General features: G+C 36.0%; 1 protein-coding gene and 1 long non-coding RNA gene across 2 annotated transcripts in view; one reads left to right on the top strand and one right to left on the bottom strand.

The window, feature by feature from the left end:
• The window catches only part of LOC126811081 (heparan sulfate glucosamine 3-O-sulfotransferase 6-like), a 95,550-nt gene that overhangs the window by 33,254 nt on the left and 49,146 nt on the right, over positions 1 to 13,150 (top strand). The gene's annotated exons all lie outside the window — the stretch shown is intronic.
• LOC130010708 (uncharacterized) lies at positions 2,962 to 12,088 on the bottom strand. The gene is made up of 4 exons (XR_008785983.1): positions 11,976 to 12,088; positions 11,401 to 11,492; positions 4,878 to 4,965; positions 2,962 to 4,040 (listed from the first exon to the last, which is right to left on the bottom strand). It is a non-coding gene; the product is annotated as an uncharacterized LOC130010708 (long non-coding RNA).

Raw genomic sequence — 13,150 nt, 5'->3', positions numbered from 1 at the left:
TTTTGGTCTACCGAAAATTAAGGCCATCTCAAAAAAAATCGAACAGAGCTGGAAGTTCGCTTACAGTAATTTTGCAAGTTCTAAATACGCTCAGGCGACCTAAAATTAAAATTAACACATGGTCCATGTGGCTGTTTTATATTATATTATGTATGTTAAACACATGAATATATAAAACAACAACCTTGGCATCGTAAAATATGTCATTCATGGGTTAACAATGTATTGTTTTCTAGATACTACAACGATACGAAACAGTAGCTCATAATTATTTTACATATTGCATGCCATAAATACGAAACTATACTTCATCAAAAAACAATCAACTTCTTTTCACAGCATTTGTTTTGGTCTTTTCCTCAAGCAAACACCAATGTTACATGGAGTTTATAATGTGTACGCCATGAACCAAACGCGACAATAGAATAAACAGATAAAGAAAACACAGTTATACCTGAAGCTATTGCCAGTAGCGACCGGGGTGTGTTCGAAAAAATGTTCTTATCCGTAAGTTTGTTCTCGAATATGAACCCCAGATATATATTTGTTCAACGTATCGAAGTGCAAATTGTTTTCGAAATATCGATAAAATGTTTCAGAAAAAAACACATTTACTTCAGGCGTATCAAAAACCAAATTCATGGTTTATAGCCGTTTTTTTTCCAATATCGAATACCCGCATGTGGTCAGAAGGATCAACCAAATGTTGTTCAGTCAAATGTCTCACTTTCAATATTCTCCTAATATAAATTCCACCCGCCCACCAGAAGACACACTCATTCCGTCACAAAAGTGAACAAAACAAAACAAACCTAAACAGCAAGCAAAACAAAACAACCCCACCCACCCGCACCCATACAAATCTCAAATCGTAATGAGATTAGTAAAAAAAAAAAAAATCATGATGTTAAAATCAGCTTGTTGTAATCTACTACCCAATCTCTATGGATACAATTGCCTTCCATATCCCAATGCAAATTGAACAAACAAAAGTTAATAAAACACGAACAACCAAAGGCCCCAAAACACCCAGATGTCTACAAACTGTGATGAGATTAGTAGGAGTCGAATGAATCCGAATATGATACTTTCTTAATCTGATACTTAGCCACACTGAGCTTCCCACAAAATATGTACTTAACATACTTCTATGAATACCAGTATATTTGCTTCCAGCTATTGACCTCTGACCTTCAGGAAGAATGTTTGAACCCCGATAGTTATTTTTTTGAGTGTTTAGTATTTATACTAACTGTCCATCAATCTTAGCACACGTTATCTTTTTACCTACCTTCTATAAACAAACATCATGTTGAAGATGAGGTGGGATCGGGTACGTGATCTATGTTTTTCATTTCGTTACATTACATAAAGTGACTTAAACTTTTTTTCCATTGAACGGAAAACATGTCTGGATACACACCTGTATCCATCATACTCCACTTTAACGCGATGAAAGACTTGAGAAGCCCAAAACTATACGGACACGAAACAGTGTTGGTTTATCACTATTTTGAACCTCTATTAATTGCTGTATATCGAATGTTGTTCTTTTTTCGCGATTTTAAGTGACGTCAATTTGTTGCATTTACAGACCATTCCCAAATAAAATCTGACGGACGTTAAACCCTTTGTGGACAAAACTGTTAATACAATATGTAACAGATGCTAGAAGCCAAGGCCAAGACATGAAATTATTGAAGTCAATCATGAAAGTACTACTGATCTGAGTGATAGTTTGTTCTAGTTGGCCATCAATCTGTCCACTTTACCTTATAAATAAACAATATACAATAGGTAGCATATACTACGATAATATCTAAATATGGTAGATATAATAGATAAACATCGTATATAATATAGATAATATCATTGTCTATATATCAATCAACATCCTTCGTAGATAGACATGCCTTTAATCATAACAACACACGTTATAGATCGCATGACGAAAATTGTTCGACGTTGACGATGTCTAATATCCCATTCAGACCTGTATATTTAAGCTAGTTTAAAACGCGGGAGTTTTTGAGTCAAGAGAGTATAGCGTTTACGTACACTATTATTCAAGCCAGCTTAATTATTTTGACCCCGTCAGTTACACTGAAAAAAAACTTGTGTTGAAACAACACAAACTTGTGTTGGTTTCAACACAAGTAAGGTGTCTCTATTTAACAACACAAACTTGTGTTGAAACAACACAAAACTTGTGTTAAATGTTGAAACAACACAAAACTTGTGTTAAAATGTATCAAACAACACAAAACTTGTGTTGAAACTTGTGTAAAATCTACACAATACTTGTGTTGAAACTTGTGTTGAAATTTCTGAAACTTGTGTTGAAATTTCTGAAACTTGTGTTAAAATTTCTGAAACTTGTGTTAAAATTTCTGAAACTTGTGTTAAAATTTCTGAAACTTGTGTGGTTTCATACAAACTTGTGTATAACCATCAACAAAAACTTGTGTTGTATTTTTCCCCAATTTATATCCAGTATAGCAACCTTTCTATGCAGGACCCCTCTCTTTGCTCTGTTAGACCTGTAAAGTTTGATAAAAGAAGGAAACAAAAAAAAAATTTGTAAGATTATTATTTATTCATAAAATCATAGGAAAAAGTAAATTAATACATCAAAATAGATATTTGAAATGTTAACAGAAAAACAGAGAATTCTAATACTAATTATATTGTGTTATATATAATGACCCCCCCCCCCCACACTTTACCCATCACAAAATATAAAATAGCTATTTAAATTGTTCTTTACCCCAAAACAAGAACTGAGAATATAAAGATATGTACACAGTATCCCTACCCCATACCCCAAAATATATAATTCAAATATATCTAAATTTAATAACATCCAAACCAAGCACTAATAAGATTAATTATGCACTAAATTGAAACAATTTCAAAAATTTTGCAGGAGTAATAAAATGATGTAGAGCCTTTTCCTCATTATAAAAAAAACCCAAACAAAATGAATATTTTATAAATAAAAGAAGCAAAGCATCAAGATTACAGAATTGAAATAAAAAAATATCATATGTTCAAAAAATTTATATACAATCACAAGTCATAAGCCACAGTGGTTCAGTGAGTATAAGGCGTTGGCCGAGAAATTTCAACTGGATTTTCCGGCATAGTTCCCACTTTTCAGTAGTGTTGGATATGGCAAGGGATAATTGGGTACAAGTCTGGAATCAAAAGAGAGAGAGAGAGAAATGGGGTTTAACGTCCACTCGACACAAACTAGGTCATTTCGGGACTAACATATGGTTTAATTTTATTTCAATAATTCGCTTGCGCGTAGGGGTCTTTAGCAGTGGGAGGAAACCGGAGGTCCCGGAGAAAACCCACAAGATTGCACAGGCGACCCTACTCCTTGTCTACAACCGGGATTCGAAACCATGCCAGTTGACTCAATGACAGGCCGTATGATACAGCACACACGTGCTAACCATTCGGCCACCACCCACCCCCCAGAATCGAAACCAACCCAACTGCGTTCACTTTGAAGAACCCTTGAAAATTGAATTATTTGACTCAATGACAGACCTTCTGATCAAATGTGTGCGTGTTAACCATTCGGACCCCTGAGTTCCCTTTAAAGAACCCTTGACAGTTGAAATATTTGATATAAGGGTAGGGTAGAATCACTCTAAGAACACAGAAAAGCAGGATATTAAACCGTATTTCATTTCATAAGCAAGGGAAAGTCACCTTAATGTAGGTCAAGGTTTTTTGTAATTCTGGGTGTATTTGATCTACATTTGGTTTCTAGTAATGCCTATTAAATACTTTATGATTTCCGACCAAATTCTAAATGATTTATATGTCACTTTACTTGCTATATTATACATACATATTTGAAGAGAATTAAAATCTAATTGTGTTTTGGAAGAAAATTTAACATTAATAACAAAAAATAAATATTTAAAAATTGGGTCAAATGCATTCTTTCCCAGAAGTATAAAATAAATTGATGCTTGGGTTCTCTTGTTATCATGCATCAAATACTCTTTCAAGGGTGTTCCAGCCTAAAAAATAAAAAGTAGGCAATAAGAATACAATGTTTAAATAAACAATTTATTTTGCCACATCGAGACTGAGTCTCTATTTGGTTTCAACTTTGCGTAACGCTTATTGTGTCTTGTCCACTTAAAGACCCAGGCAGATAATTATGCTCAAATCAAATGGATAAAAGAGAGAAAAATGAAATGAAATGGGGTTTAACGTCCTACTGTTCAACTCCTATACCCGGCTAATGAAGACGGGCATATGCCACACAGTGTGCTATGAGGGAAATTTTGCCCGGCAGCGGCACTATCGTCTACTCTTATATCGAATTCCAACTGCCAGGGGATCTTTTACGTGCATTCCAATATTCGTCTCATCCGAAGGACTAGACAGCTGTCCTTGTCAGGCTAAGTCAGAAAAAAGTCTTGAGATTTGGGACTGAAGTCTCATAATAGGTCAACTATTCACCCGGTTCATACATGTATTGTCTGCAAATCTAGATTCCCTACTACATCATGGCAGCACCTATTTACTTGGCAATGTCTAATTATTTTTGGACCCATTCTTATTTTATTTCCATTGACAACAAATTGGATATTACCCTTTAAAATCTATTGAAATCTATTTGAAAAGTAAAATATTGTCCATCATTATTTTACTGCTATTTACTGTAAAAATTACACATAGGCCCTATCACAACTTGAAGGAAATCAATGGATGTGATTGGCAAAAATCAAGCATGCCAAGTACTTAAAATAGCAGAGTCCTAGGCATTGCCCCAAGAAGAATAACTAGATTACCAAGCAAGTGTATAAAACTACTTCCTGATTAAAAATACAAATATGTATGTTACTTACATTTTGCCTGATTATCAAGCTCTGTGAGAAAAGTTTCCACAATATGAATAGCCATTTCCAACTGTTTTTATCTTTCTGATGTAGTTAACTGAGAAAAAAAACATACATGTATTAGATGACTTAAATTGACTCAACAGTTAAAAGATGAAAGTTTTAATTTACAGTATATATTTTACACAAATTTCTGGAGAGAATTAAAATATAATTGTGTTTGAGAGGGATATTTAACATTAAAACAAAAATAAAATATTTAAATAACAGGCCAAATGCAACAGATAACTTATTAGCTTTTACAATCACTACATTCTTTTTCAAAATTATAAGGAGATCACGTGGCTACGACGCTGGCTCGCTAGCCTGGAGGTCGGGTGTTCGATCTCTGAATTGGCTGAGAAAGTTCATCCAGATTTTCCGACGTGTCTTCCCCTTGTCAGTGATACAAGACGGAGGACCTGACAAGGACAACTGTCTAGTCGTTCGGATGGGACGAAAAACCGAGGTCCTGTGTACACATTGGCGTGCACGTAAAAGATCCCTTGGCAGTTTGAATTTGATATAAGAGTAGGCTGTAGTGCCGCTGCCCGGGCAAAATTTCCCTCATAGCACACTGTATGGTGTATGCCCATCTTCATTAGCCCAGTTTATGAGCTAGGATGTAGGATGTTAAACCCCATTTCATTTCATTTTCAAAATTATAAAATAATTTGATGGCTTAATATTCAAGTATTATGACCAGGTAGAATTAGAGCATAGTTAATTTGAGGCCCCAGCCATTATAGATTAGCCAGAATCCTAATTAAAATAAACTCTGTAATTATATTAGAGAGACATTGTTTCATAAATTATTATCTATTGTAAAGTTAATCCAGTAAGGTATTAAGGATTATAAAGTTAGGGTAACTAAGAAACAAAGCTAAGGTATAAAAGTCCTGAAAATTGTATATATTAGAAAAAGGCGAGTTAACCACAGGCAGGCAGCGGGACATACTGAAGGGCAGGTCTCTGATATAGTGACAAGTTATTTCTTAGATGCTGTTCCTTATTACGTTACCTAGCCTGTGGGTCAGTATTATATGTATATATTATCTGTTATGTATTGATTGCAGATCATTACCGTACCTTTAAGATTAAGGTAAGGCAAGTTGTAGTCGGGACTGAGGTAACTTTAGCCCGGCAGTTCGATTTATTCAATCCTAGAATAAAGACATGTTTTGAAACCACCTTGGTGTTATATAAACCCCACTCCAATATACAATAATTGGCGACGAGGATCAAAGATGGCAACTTTTGGTAAAATAGAACAGTTTAGTGGTAATAAAGATGAATGGGACCAATATATAGAACGTCTTGAACAGTATTTGGTGGCAAATAATCTTGATGAAATTGAACTGAATAGGGATGAAACGAACGCAACCGCAGTCAACGCACGTGCACAGAAAAGGCGTGCTATCCTGTTAAGTGTTATTGGGCCATCTACTTACTCAGTTCTTCGTAACCAAATATCACCAAATAAACCGGCAAGTAAGACATTTGATGAAATAATTGATATATTAAAAAGTTATTTTTCTCCGACTCCCTCTGAGACTGTGCAACGTTTTAAATTCCATACGTACCACAGACGACAGGGAGAATCAATAGCCGACTACGTTTCAGAATTACGTCGACTTGCTGAAAATTGTAACTTTGGTAACAATCTGAACAATATGCTTAGAGACAGACTTGTATGTGGAGTGGCGGATGAACGGATACAAAGGAGGCTTTTGTTAGAAACGGAGCTAACTTTTGAAATTGCATACACCATTGCCTTAGCCCAAGAATATGCTACACGCGATGCTAGTGTTTTACAAGGTACAAGTTCCTCAAATGACGCAGTATCATCTGTACATAGGATTGGTGGACAAAAATCGTTCTCTAAAGACAAAAGAGCACACAATCAAGACAGCAGTAATATAAGTGTACGTCGTAAACCCTGTTTTCGTTGTGGTGGAAGTAATCATACGTCTGACAAATGCCATTTTAAAGAGGCTGAGTGTAATTTCTGTCATAAGATAGGACATATTGCGAAGGTTTGCTTGTCCAGACGTATCAGACAGTCGCGTAAATCTGGAAAACATCCAAATTTTAAAGCGAATGCGATCAGTGCAGACTCTGACACCGATGTGTTATTTACTTTAAATTCTCTAACTGGTAGTGCCCCTTTAAACGTTAAGGTTTTTATTGACGGTAAACCCGTTAAATTTCAGTTAGATACCGGTGCAGGTGTAACGGTTATGAACAAACATGATTATGAAGAACTATATGGAAATTCCCGATTGTCTCGGTCGTACATTAAACTTAGTTCGTATACCGGAAATAAAATAAACGTTCTCGGTGAGAAAATAGTAAATGCTGAAACTAATGGACAGAAAACTCTTCTACCACTGATTGTAGTTGACGGAAATGGCCCACCTTTGTTAGGCAGATCGTGGTTACAAGAGCTTAAACTAAACTGGGATGAAATCATGACACTGTCAACAATTCAGTCTTCTGCTAGTTTAACAAGTTTATTGGATGAATTTGATGAGTTATTTTCGGACAAAGTAGGACTTTTGAATGATTATAAAATTCATTTAGACATTGTAGACAATGCTACTCCAGTATTTTGTAAAGCTAGATCTGTACCATTTGCTATGAAAAAGAAAATAGAAGAGGAGCTAAAGCGGCTTGAAAGTGATGGTTTAATTCAGAAAGTGACATATTCGGACTGGGCAGCACCAGTGGTTCCAGTGATCAAACCAAATGGCAGCTTGCGACTGTGTGGTGACTATAAACTTACAATAAATAAAGTGGCTAAGCTTGATCGCTACCCCCTCCCTTTAATAAACGATATTTTTTCTAATTTGGCTGGTGGAAAATATTTCACAAAGTTGGATTTGTCACAGGCATATCACCAAATAGCTTTGGATGACGTATCGAGGGGATTAACAACAATAAATACCCACTGTGGTCTTTATGAGTACTTACGCTTACCTTTTGGTGTTAGCTCTGCTGTGAGTTTGTTTCAGAGAGCTATTGAAACTGTTTTAAAGGGATTAGTTGGACAGAGTGCTTATCTTGATGATATTATAGTAACCGGTTGTAATGAAGAGGAACATTTAGAAAATCTCCGTGCTGTTTTATCGCGTTTAAAATCGTGTGGTTTGAAACTTAGAAAAGAAAAATGTAAGTTTTTGTTGACTGAAGTTGAATATTTAGGATTGAAAGTGACGGCTGATGGTATTCATCCTACTGAATCCAAAGTGAAAGCTATTAAAGAAGCAAAGGCACCTTCTAACGTATCACAGTTGCGATCATTCGTTGGTATGGTGAACTATTATTCACGGTTTCAACCACACCTTTCACATCATATGGCTCCACTTTATGATCTATTAAAGGTTGATAAGAAATGGAGTTGGAATAATAAACATGAACTCATTTTTCAGAAAATAAAATCTATGATGTCTGATGAAATAGTTCTTGCACATTATAATCCTGATGCTGAGTTAGTACTCTCCTGTGATGCCTCGCCGTTTGGAATTGGTACTGTTCTACAGCAACGAGAGGAAGATGGTAAACTGAAACCCATATCGTTCGCGTCACGAAGTCTTTCCGCTGCAGAGAAGAACTACGCCCAGATTGAGAGGGAAGCCTTATCAATAGTATTTGGTGTACAAAAATTTAGGCAATACTTGCTTGGTAGAAAATTCACGTTACTTACTGACCACAAACCATTGGTTAAGTTATTCGGAGAAAATAACGGAATTCCTCAACTGGCCGCGGCCCGTATAAAACGTTGGGCTCTGATCTTATCGGCATACCGTTATGAAGTGAAATATGTTTCTTCAAAAGATAATCTGTGCGCGGATTACTTATCACGTACGCCGTTACAAGATGATAGAAGTAATTTTAACTGTCATAACGACGAAGTTTTGTTTGTTACAAACTCTGTGTTGAAAGAGGTTCCTTTAACTTCAAAAGTTATCGCCGCAGAAACCCGAAATGACACAACTCTATCAAAAGTTTTACAACTGTCCCGAGATGGTTGGCCTAATTATTGTAATGTTGATGAGCTAAAACCCTATTTTATCAGAAAGACCGAACTGTCGATCGAACAAGACTGTGTTTTATGGGGAAGTAGAGTTATAGTTCCTGTTAATTTACGACCGACTCTTTTGTTAGATTTGCATAGTGAACATTTGGGAACTGTCCGTATGAAAGCTGTTGCCAGACAGTATTTCTGGTGGCCGAAAATTAATGAGGAAATAGAAAAAATTACTAAACATTGTAAAATGTGCCAAGAAAACGCGCCTATGCCTGCATCCCCGGACGTCGCATCGTGGAATTGGCCCTCGAGCCCGTGGAAGAGATTACATCTAGATTTCGCCGGTCCATTTTTAGGTTACTATTTTTTGATTGTCGTTGATTCTTATTCGAAATGGTTAGAGGTCATTCAAATGAAATCTATCACCACGACATCAACTGTTAAAGAACTTAGGAAGCTATTTTCGACATTCGGTACTCCCGAACACATAGTAACAGATAATGGTACTCAATTTACTAGTAGTGAGTTCTTCGAGTTTCTATTCGCGAATGATATTAAACATACGCGTACAGCTCCAGCACACCCTGCGACCAACGGTATGGCTGAACGATATGTAGGTTACTTTAAGAAACAAATGAAGAAAATGGCGGACGATCGACGATCGCTAGAAGAAAAAATTTGTGGGTTTTTGTTGTCTTACAGAACAACACCACATTCGGCGACTGGTGAAAGCCCGTGTTATTTGCTGATGCATCGACAACTTCGTACAAGGTTTTCAAGTCTTAGACCTTCTTTGAGTTTTAGAAAGGAGTGTGATGTATATGATCGTAATACGGTTTTCTCACCATTGTTTAAAGTTGGTGACCCTGTTTATGTATTAAATTTGAGATCTGGTCCGCGCTGGTTACCTGGTATCATTATTGATGTAAAGCAACGTTCGTACGATGTTCAAGTCTACCAGCAGGTTTGGAAAAGACACGAGGATCAACTTCGCAAACGTTCTCTTGAATTAAAGGATAAATCACCGGAATTATTAGATACAACACTTACGTCAAATACGTTGGGTCGTCAGTTTAATTCTAACCCGGACGGACTGTTAAGAGGCATACCAACTCGTCAAACTAATAAAACTAATATCAATACTGATATTAATAAACCAATCTTGTCTGAAGTTCAGAATCCTCCAGATCAACCAATCGTTACAGAACGTCGATATCCAGAACGTATAAGACGTGTTCCAGATCGTTATAAATAAACTTTTCTTAGTAATTAACGCTATTTTCAAACTTTCATAAAGAGAGATAATTGTTATGTATTGATTGCAGATCATTACCGTACCTTTAAGATTAAGGTAAGGCAAGTTGTAGTCGGGACTGAGGTAACTTTAGCCCGGCAGTTCGATTTATTCAATCCTAGAATAAAGACATGTTTTGAAACCACCTTGGTGTTATATAAACCCCACTCCAATATACAATATTATCATTGTCAGATATTGTTACAGAATATAAGATTATACTAAGAGAAGTGAGTTATTGAATTATTGTATGTTCAATCGTACACCTCCAACTAGATTGAACATACAACCCATCGTCGAAGGTTGGACTATAAGTAGGTCCATGAACCCCGGATGATAGTATATGGTTGAGTTGGCAATAAATATACTTTCTACGGTTCAGAATTATTAAATAAACAACTTATTTTTCCACACGTTGAGTCTCTATTTTGTTTCAACTTTGCATAATACTTATTGTGCCTTTTCAAGTTACAGACCCAGGTAGATTATTATGCCTCAATGGGTCAGAAGCCAGAACAAAAGTCTTGAAAAAAAGACAATAATGAAAAAATAATCATTTGATTTACCAATTATCTCCACTAAGGCAATTGTGAATACAGTATTGCAAACAGTATTACAATATGATATTAATTATATTTTACAAATTCATGCATTTGAACGCTTCATAATAATGATTATGAAAGGGTGTAACATTGCATCCATCTTATAGTTTTGAAGTAATATATCAAAACTGTATATCAACCAAACAAGCCAACTGAGTTTCATGTTGATCGTATTTGAAATGGCATAGCGCTAGACTATGCCCCAAAAGAAGAACTAGATTACCAAGTGTATAGAGAGAGAGAGAAATGGGGTTCAACGTCCACTCGACACAAACTAGGTCATTTCGGGACTAACATATGGTTTAATTTTATTTCATTAATTCGCTTGCGCGTAGTGGTCTTTTGCAGTGGGAGGAAACCGGAGGACCTTGAGAAAACCCACGAGGTTGAACAGGCGACCCTACTCCTTGTCACGTACAACCGGGGATTCGAAACCACGTCAGTTGACTCAATGACAGGCCGTATGATACAGCACGCACATGCTAACCATTCGGCCATCCACCCCCCCCCCCACCAAGTGTATAGAACCAGTTAATGATTCAAAAAGCAAATATGCATGGTACTTACATAGCCTTTGTCTGATAAGCAACATCTGTGAGAAAACGCTTCCACAATATCAATAGCCCTTTCCAACTGTCTTGATCTTCCGAGGTGGGTAACTGAAAAAAAATATGCAATGTATTAGTTGGCTTAAATTGACTAGACAGTTTTGATTAAGTCAAAAAATGTTAGTAGGCCATAGTGTCGTTGCCCGGACAAACATTTTCTCTTAGCACACTGCATTAGACCAGTCAGAGCTGAACAGTAGGACGTTGTCTTTAAACCCCATTTCATTTCAGGTAATCTAGTATTTTTCTAGTAAGATTGAAGTCTCTCTAATTTCTTTATATGTAAATATCATATTTGAAATATGCCATACTTTTATTCAATATGGGGTGGGGCTGATGGTCTAGTAGTTAATGCATGCACATGAAATCACAGGGTCTGTCATTGTGTTAAGTGGCATGGTTTCGATTTCAAGGAGTAGAGTCGCCTGTCCAATCTCTTGAGTTTTTTCTCTGGGTCATTCGATTTCCTCCGTTTGCTAAATAGTAAAATACCCATACCCGCAAACGAATTATTCATATTAAATTTAACCTTACCTGTCCTTTTTCCCGAAACGACCTAGCGTCTGTAGGCTAAGTAGAATGGAACAGTGTGCAGGGAAAGGGTGGAAACGGAAGTAAGCTAATCGTCGTCGTAGTTGATTACCGGTATGCATATAGGCATAGCTTGGACTACTTGATTCTTCAAATACAAGTACATGTAAGGCCTTGTTTTATGTCATTTTTCTCTCTCTCTGTTGCATGTAAGAGTCATATAAATACTTTACTTAATTGGGATTGTATGTTCACATACACTAATCATTGTAGGACATTGGTAAAAAAAAAAAATAGAAAATATAAAAATTAAATGAAATTGTTACCAGTTTTTCTTCAATTCAATGCCAATGGAGTCCTTGAACGGTAAATTCTCAATAATTGCTGTAAGGTGGAAAGAGTCATATCATCACTGACTGGAAAAAATAATGAAACTATAGAGAAACTAGAGAGACTGATTCTAGTTCCATTATTTATTAACTGTGACTGAATCAGGAAAATAGGGGCCTAATAATATTACACAGAGTCAGAGGTTGAACGGAGAATTGGGGAAAATATCTGCTTATTTGATTTAAGGTTGTTTTTTTTTAGATTACAATTCAACTAACACAAAAGTGTAAAAAGATTTTTTCTAGTCTGTGCCCGCGTTTATGTCTACTCTTGGCAAAATCTAATAAAAAATCATGAAACAAGAATCAAAATGGCCGCCAATCGGGTCTCCCACGCCAATCCAACCTCCCAAGATATAATTTCAAAACAGATTCTTACCTGCTGGTTCAAGTCGAGCCGTTTCTGGTTTAATCATAATGTGATTCTGTAATGTAAGTATTTGAACAACATCGTAGCGCCGAACAACTAATGTTAATTAAGCACGATTTCAGAAAAATTGAACAGATTTGATAATAACATGCCGAAATTTTTTCCCTGTCCCCGCCATTTTAAACATGAACTTCCGGGTTAAATTGTTGGATTTTTTTTTAAGGAAACGAAATACTAATATTATACACAAAAACAATATCGATGCTAAATTACAAACATGGTATTATTTTGTTTTATAAAAATATTCACAAACCTGCGTTCTTTTATTCTCTGTGACCATTAGCTTACATTTGTCAAACATATCACTGCTCAAAAATCATTTCAGCACGCTGTTAAATGGTAAATGAATTGTGTGCAAT

This window comes from Patella vulgata, chromosome 2 (assembly GCF_932274485.2).
Source record: "Patella vulgata chromosome 2, xgPatVulg1.2, whole genome shotgun sequence".
In the NCBI taxonomy this organism is placed as follows: domain Eukaryota; kingdom Metazoa; phylum Mollusca; class Gastropoda; family Patellidae; genus Patella; species Patella vulgata.
The sequence above is the reverse complement of the archived record's forward strand: the minus strand, read 5'-3'. Positions and strand labels throughout refer to the sequence as shown.